The sequence below is a fragment of the Quercus robur genome, chromosome 2 (genome assembly GCF_932294415.1).
Source record: "Quercus robur chromosome 2, dhQueRobu3.1, whole genome shotgun sequence".
NCBI classification, from domain to species: Eukaryota; Viridiplantae; Streptophyta; class Magnoliopsida; order Fagales; family Fagaceae; genus Quercus; species Quercus robur.
Window position 1 is genome coordinate 72,277,396 of NC_065535.1, and position 13,089 is coordinate 72,290,484.

General features: G+C 33.0%; 1 long non-coding RNA gene across 1 annotated transcript; it reads right to left on the reverse strand.

Moving 5' to 3' along the window:
- Positions 1 to 8,581: 8,581 nt before the first annotated feature.
- Positions 8,582 to 9,789, reverse strand: LOC126714896 (uncharacterized). The gene is made up of 2 exons (XR_007651703.1): positions 9,619 to 9,789; positions 8,582 to 8,862 (listed from the first exon to the last, which is right to left on the reverse strand). It is a non-coding gene; the product is annotated as an uncharacterized LOC126714896 (long non-coding RNA).
- Positions 9,790 to 13,089: the final 3,300 nt, after the last annotated feature.

A 13,089-nucleotide genomic window follows, 5' to 3' on the forward strand; every position in this document is an offset into this window, starting at 1 on the left:
TCCCGAGCATCTAGAACCACCTTCTGTTGTTTCGTTCCCTTCTGAGGACCCACGTCGCCTTCCTCAAGCAGCTCGAGTGGCCTTTTCTTCTTCAAGTCAAGATTAGGCTTCAGGCCAAGGTCGGTGGGGATTTTGGGAGGATGAAGGGGATGATTGGAGGGAACTTGGGACTTAGAGGCTCCTTTTGATGTTGACTCCTTGCCCCTGGAAGCCATGAGCTCCCTTAAACTCTTATTGCCCTTATTCAGCGCCATACTTTCTTCCTCTTCTTTGGAGGAGTTTTCTAGGTGGGCGATCACTAGAATGGGAGTATGAACACCAAAATTCCTATCTGATTCACCCTTGGCGTCCGAGATGTTAATTAGAGGAGCCCTCGGATTATTTTCTTCCTCAAAATGGAATTTATCTATCTCCTCCTCTAGTGATAAACAAGACGAGGCAATCTCCTCTTCAGGTATTGCCGCTACCTCAGGAAGAATATGTGGAAATGGCAATGCAATTGGTGGAAGGTTCTGTGGAACTGGCAAGACAACCAGTGGAAGGACCCTCCTAGCCAAAAATCCTGGCTTGGAGACGTCAATCCGAGCCAATCTGGAACTTCCAACCCTTATTGCTTGGCCTACGTCCTGGAAGATGCGAGACAATGGCTCATAGTCCAAGATTAGATGAGCGGCCCGCAGCTGTCTGTCTTTACTCACAAAAATCTCTGACCTCAAAAGGTAATTAAGAGCCTGAACATTAGTAAAACTGATCCTCGGAGCAACGTGGTTTTTATCTGCAGAAACATCCGAGAAGGAGATCATGGTCAGATCGACAAAAATTATCACCAAAAGAAGATGAAATGTCAAAAGAAAAAAGAATAAAGCTAAAAAGGTTGAATCCCCTTCCAAAGGGATTGATCCTAAAGGTACCCCACCTGGATCTTCTACCCAAGTTTGACAATGAAAACCGTCGCTCCACTCCCTTGAGAGAATCAGGTAGTCATCCTTCATGCCCTTATTAGACTTGGGGAGACATGATATCGGCCTGATGACCTTGGACCGGGACTTGAGGTAGTATCCCGCACCGGCGAGCGTGTGGCACTCGTACATGTGAACCACATCGTGCCATGTGAGCCCTAAGCCCAGCTGCTCGTTGAGAGCATCTACGCTGCCCAAGACCCTAAATAGGTTAGGGGCGCACCGGTAAGGGGTCAATCTGTGGTTTATCAAATAGTCCCTAGTTATCCTACCCATAGGAAGCATCATTCCTCCCTCTATGAAAGTAATCATGGGAATGATGACTTGACCCACGTCCCTATCAATAAGTATTCAATCCGGGGGACAATATTCTAAAACCACCCCCTATGGGATATGATACTTAGCCCTAAAACCCTCAATACCAGCCGGTGAGTCTACTAAGTGCTTGAACCTATCCATCTAAATAAACAGAAAGGCCGAGGAGAAAGGCTGAGAAGAAAAAGGAGAATATAAAGAAATAAAGACTTATGGGAACACATATGTTAATCTCTGAAACTTTCAGAAATTTTTCAAAGACTTCTTACAAGAAATAGCTATGGAAACTCAAGAGTTTAGAGCGTTTTGTAAGACAAAGCGCTAGAATTCTCTGAAGCTCTTGAAGATTTGTGAAGAAAGGAGGAAATTGGGTTCACTCAAGGCTTTATATAGAGGGAGAAGATGAGTGGGAATACTCCCGCTCAAAATACTAGGAAAAATGTCAGCCATTAGATTGACATTTCACCGTTGGATGCGGGGGACATAAAGCCGCCTGGAGTAATTAATAACGCCTCGTGGACTATGAAATGTCAGAGACAATTATGAGGCATGTAAAACCACATTCTTGCACGTGTAATGCAAAAAATCAATTGATCTTAGCTCTTAAAAATCAAAATCCCACTTTTTCTCCTCGAATGGAAGGGAAAAACCGAAATTTTGAGGGGCTATTGTAGGGACAAGGGCCCAAAATAGTATATTGGGCATTGGGCCATGTCCGAGGACATTGATAGGTCTGAGGAGGAGCAAATAGTTGGTAAATGTTCCCAATTAAAGTCTCAAATGTGGGGAACAAGTGAAAGGTTGGGAATAAGTGAAAGGTTGTCCGAGGAGGAACTCCTCCTCAGATATGATGAATATAGTTCACAATATGTACTCCATCAGTTAGCGTAATCCTCCAAGAAGCTCCAATAATAGAGACATGCCTCATGAACATACGAGAATGAAGGAAACCTAAAAATATCTAAGGGAAAGCTGCCACCACCGCATTAAATGCACTGCAGCTACTTTTCTGGCCGCATTTACATGGAGAAGACCTCTGAACAGTATTACCTTAGCTACCACAACTCATAGAAAACTAGAAGGAGTGTCTGATGGGACAGATACTCAAGTAAGGGCTCGAATAATCAATAGGTGTATGGTGAAGATGGTCTAAAGGAGGATATATAAGGGTGAAAGACTCTTTATGGTGGGAGGATCGGAAAAATAGAGAGAGAACACTGTAGCAATCTAAATTTTCTCTGTATCCAACTATGATCAATATCTATAATTGTGACCTCCTCGGACTGAAAGTCCATTGATATCAATACCTCTTATTTGTGCTTGATTGTCATTTAATTCAATACTAGCCGTTGTTTAACTCATTAGGGCCTAATTCTTTAACCCATTCTCTACAAATTTATTGTATTGGGCTCATTGGGCCGAGATCCCAAACACTTTGGGCTTGGGCCACAAATCAGGACTCTACAGGCATGTTGAATTATTTTCTATGATGATGTAGATGGTTTAATATGTTTAAATATTTTGGGGTTGATTTATTATGATTTTTTTAATAATCGTGAACTAGTAATTATGTAGTTGAAAAAAAAATTAACTTTTAAGTAGATATTCTAGTTTTATGGAACATTCATAAAATTTTGGTTTATATAATTAATTATTTAGAATAAAAAGTAATATTAATTATTTAGGGTGGCAACTAAACTCAGGAAAATTAGTCAATTTTCTATGAATGTAATTAAAGAGAATTGATATGTGACCTTGGGGTTGGACATCCTTTAGCCAGTTAAGATCAAGCAATGCACATGGCCTAAGCCAGAATAGAAAGGTCCAAAGTATACAAAGCTTATTACTTCAGGCAGCACAACTAATTAGGTGCTCCACTGACTAGCAGTACCATCTATGTAGAAGCACCACATTCAAGCTAAGAGTAATCGGCAAAGCGACCCCAGTTAAGTTTTTATCTTTCAAATTTTTATTTTAAGATTATGCACACATGCTGATAAAGTTAATTATGTAGAGTTTCTATGACTGTGAGACAATGCGGAGTTGGTTCAACATTAATTGGTGATGTTAGGTTAGTGTTGACAAATCTATATATGGCAATGTAATGTTTCGTTGAGTTATAACAATGAACTTTTTAAGTGTAAAAAAAGTTCAAGAATCAGTTCAAATCAAGGCAGTCTCTTGAATCTCAATTATATCTTTATCGACTCTTTCTTTTTTCTTTTTTAACAAGATAGAAATTCTACTCTAACTTAATCTAAGTATATATATGTGTGGAACTCTCTCCTGGAGACTTAAACCCCGACCCTCGCATACTTGTGGAGTGACCATCACACCAAGGGTATGCGATGGTTATCTTTATCGACTCTTGATTTATCAATATTTTTCTATCGATTGACTCTCAATCAATTGAAAATCAAGAATCTTGATTCTTTTAAAGGCTCATTAAGTTGACTATCAAGTTGGAATTCAAACCCTACATGGAAATTTATATTAGGGTTTATTATAGTTTACTCAAATTGAAAGAAGAGAGAGATAGTGTTGTGCATCTAAAGTTCCAAAACCCTAATCTATATCTATATATATCTAAAAGCTAAAGCGTAGTATTTTTTGTCACTACGCTCCAGTTAAGCCGCATCATCATCCACGTCATTATTGTTTTTAACATTTATCTTTTTAATATTTACATTTCTACAACCTTTCTCCCTCCCTTACCTTTTTATCTCCCCACTACTTCTCCAACCTTTCTCCCTCCCTTCCCTTTTCATCTCCCTACTACCTTCTACATTAATATCATTCTTCCTCTTTCCCTTCATCATCCTTTATTTTTGTCTCTTCTTATTCACACCCTTTGACTATAAATTTATCATTATCTTTTCCATTTTATTCATAGTTTTCCCTCACAAAAAAAAAAAAAAAAAAAAAAAAAAAAACCTCTCTCTCTCTCTCAATTTTTTTGTGGATTTTTTTATTTTTCTTGCATCTTTGTTTTAGGTTGATAATTTTTTATATTCTTTAAAACTCTACTTTGGGTTAATGTGATTTTTTTTTTTTAATTGTTGTTGTTTTTTTGTTCTCTTTTTTTTCTTTTGAGAATGATTTTTTTGTTCTCTTTGATTGTTAAATATTATCCTATTGCATTATAAAGAATTAAATATAGCATATAAAATATAATATTATTCTATTACATAGCATGATTTGAATAATTTGACATTTATTGTAATTTGGTATTTATTCTATTATATAGCATGATTTTTTATAGTGTTCAATTTAGATGTTAAACTATGAGACTTTACTAATTTTTATTTATTTTTTAATACTTTGTGATGGACAAAGTACTCTTAATAGTTGAATTAGAAGTACTCTATAATGTCATTTATTTAGAGAAAAGTAAAGATTAGCCAAACGAAAATAATTGAATGGATGACAAATTTTAGCTTTTGCAATTTTATTTTAATTATTATTATCATTTTATAACAATGCACATATAGTAATTTAATTCTTAGATTTTGCTAATAATTGTTTATTTGATAATATGTTTTGGGTAGACAAAATTATAACTTCTGCAAAGAAAATAACCTTAATAGACTATCAACAACAAATTGCTTTCCTAATTGGTCCAATTAATCTTTGTTAAGTTTTATTAATTTTTTTAGTTACATTTTTTGGTATTTTGGATTGTAGACAGAAAAAATATGGTTTATGTTTAAAACTAAAGGAATAATTTCCAATTTTTATATTCTTTTTAGTGATTCACAAAACGTTATAGATAACCTTTATTAAAAAATGAATATTTTCGTTAACTTGCCCTTTGAATATTTTTGTATTGTTTTCATTTTGATACGACAAAATTTATATTTATGATTTATGATTGTTCCTATATTACATTTATAATTGTTCCTATAATAAATAAAAATATGATTACGAAATACATTACTCTTTATTAAATTAGTTTAAATTGTAAAAAAACATTTAATAAAACTACTATAAAAATAATTATCACATGCAACGCGCGAATTCACAGCTAGCTCTCTTAAATTTATATCACCGCATACCGAAGTTCAAGAAGAAAATCTGGAATACATTAGTTGAACATTGTTAATTGATAACTGAAGCCACAGAGCCACTATGGTTAGTTGTTGTGAAGAAATTTACAGTCGCTCCTCAGAGTCATAAATGGAGTTTGTGTGGAGAATTTATGATAGAAGAGTCTGAGAGTGCTTGGAGCTGTTTGTGGGGTCACGACTATAAGTTCTACACAATGTAACATTAGAATTAAGGGTTTTTTTTTAAGAAATGCATGATATGTCTATAATATTTTTACAACAAATTTTAAGTGACAGGTTGTTACTGGTTGTTATTGTTAAGGCAAAAAAGTAATTTTAGTGTTAGTTTCAAATTTGAACCAATAACAACTAATCACCTGATTTGTTGTAAAAATGTTGTAAACGTAACATCTTTTTTTTTTTTTTTTTTTTCTATCATAAACTTTAATTGTAAATAGTGAAACTTTCCTCTGGGGGTGTGTTTTTTCCTTTGAATGACGTGCATAGGTCTTTCAGGCCGTCAACAAATTACTATATATATTCTTTACTTATAACATTTATATTTTTTTGTGATTTGTTGTTGTTGCCTGTTAATCATAAATCAATATACCATAATTGATTAACCTAATAGGTCGACTTAATTTTGTTAAAATAAAACAAAGGGGTCTAAACTGTACTCTCAAGTGCATTGGCATGTTACATGTATATATGAAGGAGACCAATTCGTACAGAGACAAGTTACTATTGGGATGTAACTAGTCTAATAACACAATGGAATAATTGAGGTCCACTGTAAGGTGCATGGAGCAGATCTAGACTGCTGTGACTGTGAACATCATTCAGAATGGTAATTGGATAAACTAGAATATAAAAACTGGACTCAGCTATGTAAAAGATCTATGGTCCCCTCTTCGAGCATCTAGGCTTTGTACATCTCTAAACGACTTTTCTTCTGACCAAAACAGAGTAGACAGCTTTTCATTTAACCATTTTGGTTTTCAAAGACAATGCTTGCCTTTAATGGAATTGTTGGTGGGCATCAAATATTAATGGAAGAAGTCATTGTCCCAACTGGTACAGACTCTTTACTCTTTAGGATATACCGTCACCGGAAGGGTATACAATCATCGGAATATATAGAGCCAATAACGGCAAGAAAGAAAAACTACTCGTTACACTTGAGAGACCAACCAGTGAGTTGGTCAAATCAGATGATAGTGATGAGAGAATAATTTCGTGTGGTAGGTGTATCAGATTTTTCATTCCTTTATAACTAGAACTAAGTTAAGGTATTATAGTTCATCAAAAAAAAAGTTAAGGTATTATATATACTGAGGGTATAGTATAGAGATTTCCCTTTCCTTCGAATTCGGAGGTTTAGGTTAATCATCTCATGCCCCTCAAGGAGCCCAAGGGTGTTTGGCAAGGAAGGAAAAAAAAAAAAAAAAAACTACCAAAAAAGACAAGGTTGCTCTAGTAAGTCCATAGCTTTTTTGCCACAATTTTGATATAATAAATTGTAAGTGTTTGCCTATCACTTTCACAAGAGTCGATTATTTTTTCTCTATCATTTACAGTATGCTACATCAAAGTTGTGAGCCTTGTGGCAAAAAAAAATTATGATCCTAAATTTTCTTTAAAAGGTCAATGACTATCATTTTTGTAAAGTTGTAATTTACAACTATATGTTTTGTTGGCTTTAATTTCGTGCTAAATTTAATTGTAATTTTACTCAATCTTTTGTACCATGTATTTATTGTGGGATTTAATTGTAAGGGTTGTGTGATAGAGAGAGAGTGTGTGAAGACTTAAGCAATTGAAGACAAAAAGAGTTTTCGCGGGTAGCTCGCAACTAAGCATCCCGCAAAATGATGCATGTGCCTTGCACATGACTAGAATGCGAAAAGTCAGGACAGATGGAAACAGTTGTGTTTCGCAAGTAGCTCGCGGGTAAGCCTTCCCGCAAGACACTAGCGAAACATTCTTTTTTGCCAGACTGTACTATCTAATACACACTGACTGTACTATCTAATACACACTTTCTGTACCCACACTATATATACCCACATTACCCACAAAGTTGAGGAGTGCTTCAGAGAGAAAACTCTAGCCACAAACCTTGAGAGTTAGAGATTGTTATACCCACAATCCTCTACACAATTGCTTGTGGATTTTCCTCAACTCCTACCTCTCCATTTCCATACCATTGAGAGGTTGATAGCCTAAACACTTACCACACCTTTTTAGAGTTTTCAGTGAGGTTTGGTGCGGTTGGGAAGCATTAGAAGAAGCCAAAGATGTCAGATGCAACATGGAGCTTGTTGCGGGATTCAGAGAGCTAGACAAGATACGGTTCCGAGAAGCCTTATTGGAGTAGGAGCTTGGAGGGCTTAGGTACATTGGGTAGATTAAGCTTGGAGGGTCTCTTGCTAACCCATGTATCACAACTAATTGTCTAGTGGATCGATTACCGCTTAGAGGGCAGCGGAGAGGTTTTTCGCTGAGTTCTTCGGTTTTCTCTTCGATAACACATCAACGTGTTATCTTGTGTTTGCATTCTTCTTCACTACTCTTTTACCTTTCATTTTACTGTTGTATTATAATGTTTATGGGTTAGAGTAGCTTGTTTGTGTATCCGCTCGCATTTACTCTATTCCGCACTTAGTATTAAGTTAGAGTAAAATCAATCGAGCCGTAACTTTAATTTGGGGGTCCAAATAGCTCTTGTGTTTTCACACATTTTCGAGCATTCAATTTTGAATTTATTAGTCACCATACTTTGACATAAGGTCAAGCCTCCCTTTATTTTTGTGGGTTTGGCTTGTGTCTAGTATTCCTCTATTCACCACATGGGTATAACACGTTTAGTATTCCTCTAAACACCACAAGGGTATGACATATGTCCTAAAATGATCGTATATTGGCTTTATAAACGAAAGTCTCACCTAATTTCTATTTGCTCACTTTGTTAATGGCAAATGAATTCCACGCAAAAGTGATGTCATGGAAGTTACAAGAAAACAAACACGTTGCTTTATAAATGGAAAAAGAAACTAAACACGTTAGCTTCTAAATGAAAACCTCGAATCCACGAGGGGTCCCTTAAATCCACAAGGTGATAAAGTCCTAGAATCCACCAGAGAAAAAAAAATGGAAAAAGCCTGTATTTTTATGAATATGAAAACTAAATTGCCCTGAAAGCTACAATATGTTTAAATAGTAAAAGAAACCCTAGAACCCTAATTTGTGCTAATCACGTAATTAGGTGGCAAAATAGTGATTTTTGCCAAAAATAGCAAAATTTAGATAATTGCAAAAATTGAAAATACTATCTCGAAGAGACATCCCAAAACAAACGGGACCTTATTCTGACTTTTAAACTAAAAGTTATTAAGGAAAAACAAATATTACTATAAATAGCAAAAACACTATTTTCTATGCCTTAACGAAGGAATTTACCTAAATTTAGGCAACGCTCATCCTAAGTCTGGATTAAAATGTCGTTTCCAGCGTCCCTACTGCTCCAGGAAGGCATGTACAGTCTGTCCTACATCAAAAATGATTAGGCAAACATTGCTAAATGCAATATATTACACCAGTAATGTTTCCAATGATGAAACCGGAGCATGAAACCCTAATGCTTTAGGATTTTGGTCATAGAATGTGGTTAAGCATGAAGGTAATAAAAATATATGAGGTCAGTAAAAGTAAAGAAACTTATAGTTTGATAATATGAATTTGAAAAGAAAACCTACTTGAAATGCCTCCAAAAGTTCACATATATATATATATATATATAAAGGTTTCATGTATAAGTGCTTGAATGTTCAATTATAACCTCTTTCTGTCACATTATGGAAAACAATAATGAAAAAGACACTTCTTTAGGTATTTTTATGGTGCACATCTTAATTAGAAGCTATTTTGATGAAAACTATAACGATATACAAAGTGGAATGCTACTAGGGGTGTAATCAGTTCGGTTCAGCCGTTTTTTTGTGTTTGGCCAACCGAAACCGAAAATTTTGGTTTGTGAAATTCTCAACCGAAACCAACCAAAATAATTGGGAATCAATCGGTTTCGGTTTTATTGCGATTTCGGTTGGTTTGAAAAGGAAGCAAGAAAACTTAGAAAAGTGAAGTGTAACCATTTGAGGTGTTGGAATATGTGAAACAAAGAAATTTAAGCGAAATATTGCAGAAGAAGAAGCCCCAGCAGGCCAGATGGTACTCTCATGATATATATCAGAGATAGACAAAGAAAAAGAAAGGATAGAAATAAAAGAGAAGAATCATACCATGAGAGACGCAAAAGGCCGGCGTGAGGAGTAGTCGTGGAGGCCAACGACAAATGTGGACTGATGTTTGATGCAGGCCGGTGTGTGTGAGAGGGAGTGATAGAGGCTGTGTGAGAGAGAGAGAGAAAGTGATGGAGGCATGAGTGTGAGAGAGATGGAGGCATGAATGTGAGGTAGGGTTTCAAATTAATTTAAGTTTATTAGGTTACTCTAATGGGTTTTAAATAGCCATGTTTAAAAAGATAAAATCATTAAAATGAAAAGCCAAGGCCCAAATGTTTTAAAATAAAATGATGAAGGCCCAAAGCACATATACACTAACGGAGGCTCAAAGCAAAGAATATATAAACTAACAGAGGCCCAAAGCCCCAAATATTTACAAACATTATATTATATATTTAATATAATAATATAATATAATAATATATAATAAGATATTCAGTTCGGTTTCTGTCAGTTCAATGCATGAAAATCTACCACTGAAAACCGAACCGAAAATTTCGGTTTTTAATATAATAAAACCGAACCGAACCGAAACTGAACCGAAATTCAGGCAACAATTCGGTTGGTTTGAAGTAGTTTTTTCAATTTCCCGGTTTTTTGCACACCCCTAAATGCTACTTCTCATCACAAAGTGATGCCGAAGGCATCTAACTTTGGAGAAATGTACTTCAAATGAAAGCTACTTGCATTGTAAAGAAGGAGAGAGAAATAACACCAGGTAGCCAAAAAATTATTCTAGTTGATAATTCAGTGGGTCCGAAACTTTTGGTTTTGGACCACTTCAAATAAAGGACAATCGAATTGGACGTTGGTCCAAAGATAGAAACTCGAAAGATTCAGCTAACATTATTGGCCTAAACACAATTTGGAATCCATTCTCTTCATCCATCTAGTATGAATAGCTTCCTGAACCCACCTTCCTTCTAAGGTCCTCCTATTACTCTTTCTCTCTAGAAAAAAAAAATAATAAATTCAGAACTACTTATCTACTGTCATGGACAACAGAAATGATCAGTCGTCAGAGACAAGGTTCTCTCTCTCTCTCTCTCACATAATTCAGTTTCAATAACTTAATGTAAAAATGTTAAAACCAGGTCTCTTTGTAGTTTGTGGAGAATTCCTTTTCAATATTTGATTCATGTTAGTTGACGGAAGCCATTTGTTGCTTGTTTTAAATGATAATTGTTGATCCCTAAAGTTCTTTCGTTCATAAATAAAATAATTTATATATATAGATATGAAATAAATAATATTGATCTCACATCAACTTGAAATTTTGCAAGTACAGAAAGTATAAAAAAAATGTAACCAACTAGTGGATTTGTTAAAACTCACATGCAATGAAAAAATATTAAGCGGTGTAACTTTAAGTAAAATTGCACCATTTGGTATTTTTTCATTGCATCTAAATTTTAACAAATCTACCGTTAGACTATATTTTATTCTTATACTCTCCATGCTTGTAAATTTTCAAAAAGATCAAATATCAATAAGTATGTTATCAATCATATGTTAAATTTCAAGTTTTTGTAATTTAAAATTATACATAAAATATGAATTTATGGTAAATAAATCTGATTGTCATAAAATTTGACAAATCTACCGTTAGACTATATTTTATTCTTATACTCTCCATGCTTACAGATTTTCAAGAAAATCAAATATCAATAACTATATTTATCAATCAAATGTTAGATTTCAAGTTTTTGTAGTTTAAAATTATACATAAAATATGACTTTATGGTAAATAATATCTGATTGTTACAAAATTTAACATGCATATTAAGAACATATAAAATATGTAATCCAATAATGAGATTTTCAAAATAAAAAGTTATAAAATGGTGTAACATTGTTTAAAGTTACAATAGGTGTAACTTGAACCAAACTCATTTATATATACACACACACAATTATTAGAGAATATTTTTAAAAATTGCACAAGATAGCTCAATCGAAGTGGGTTAATCAGGAACTGACTAGTGACTACTTGTCTATATAACGAAAATAAATAAATAAAACAGTTGAAAATCATTCTAATCGTGATCAAACAAACCAGTCTAACAAAACTATACATATCATATCATATATAAACGTTCTGTATTAGAAGTAGTCATGAATCGTATAATACACAAGTGTGTATCGTATCGTACGATATATAGATATGTAGGTTTAAAATTGGTTTTTTTTTTAGTTAAAATTTGTGCTTTTATTTTAGTCCAACAAATTGTTAGATTTGTTTTTAGCACATAATTATTAGCCTATTTAATTAAGCTCAATAAAATAACATATCCATGAGCTTTTCTTTTTCCTTACAAACTTTGGAGTACAAACTTGACACTTCACTTTTTTTTCTTTTTTTCTTTTTTTTGCAAATTTTTTTCTATACTATGAAGAAAGGAAAAATGAAAATATAATTTAAAGAAAAATTATTTTTATTTTTGTTAACCTCAAAGTTATTAAGTGAAAATTTAATTATTTTTATTTTTATTATTATTGTTATAAGTCTAAGAAGCTAGAATAACAGGAAGAAATATAAAGAAAAAATTATTAAAATAAAACAACAAAAAGATATAGTAAATGTTGTTGGTGATGATGATGAATTTCAAAGAAAATGTCAATAAATAAATAATTTCGTAAAGTGATGAACATAATGATAATATTGACTTAGATGAAGTTAATTAGGCATGATGATAAATATCATCAAAAAATCTATATATTATTTTGACTCATATATCATGTATTATTACTTTTGAGTTTAGTTAATTTTTAAATTTTTTTATGCGAGTTTAATCAATTTGAATGTGTATATTATAAACATATTAATTTTATTAATTTCATTTGCTTTGTTAAATCTTATTATATAAGTGATCATTAATTTAATCATTAGTTGAATATTTTTTGAATTTATAATGAATATATACCATTTTTATATGTATATTTATTAGTTTTTTTATAAAATTTTTTAGGTTTTTTTGTGTATCTTAAAACACACAATATAATACACAATACAGAAAAATCAATTCACAATCAAGGATATCAATACCGTACCGGAGGCTATACTGGTTTGGCCACCGGTACAATATATTTCAGATACCGGTCAATACCGGTGTACCGTTTCGGGTTTACTGCTATTTTTTATATTTATAAATAAATAAATATATATATATATATATATATATATATGTATGTGTCTGTGTATAAATATATTATAATAAATATAAAATTTTACCATAAAACATTTCCTCAATTCAGAACTAATTATTCATAGTTTTAGACTTTAGTATCAATTAAAAGGGAAAAAAATAAAATAGAAAGCTTAAAAGTTACCATTGTATACTAAGAAAACAAATAATACTAATAAGTTAATGCAAGCAAGTTACCATTTTGTCCTAACAAAAATTCAAAAGTTACAAAACTTTAAAAATAAAAAATTAAAAAAAAAAAATTTTCTGTACCGGCCGGTAT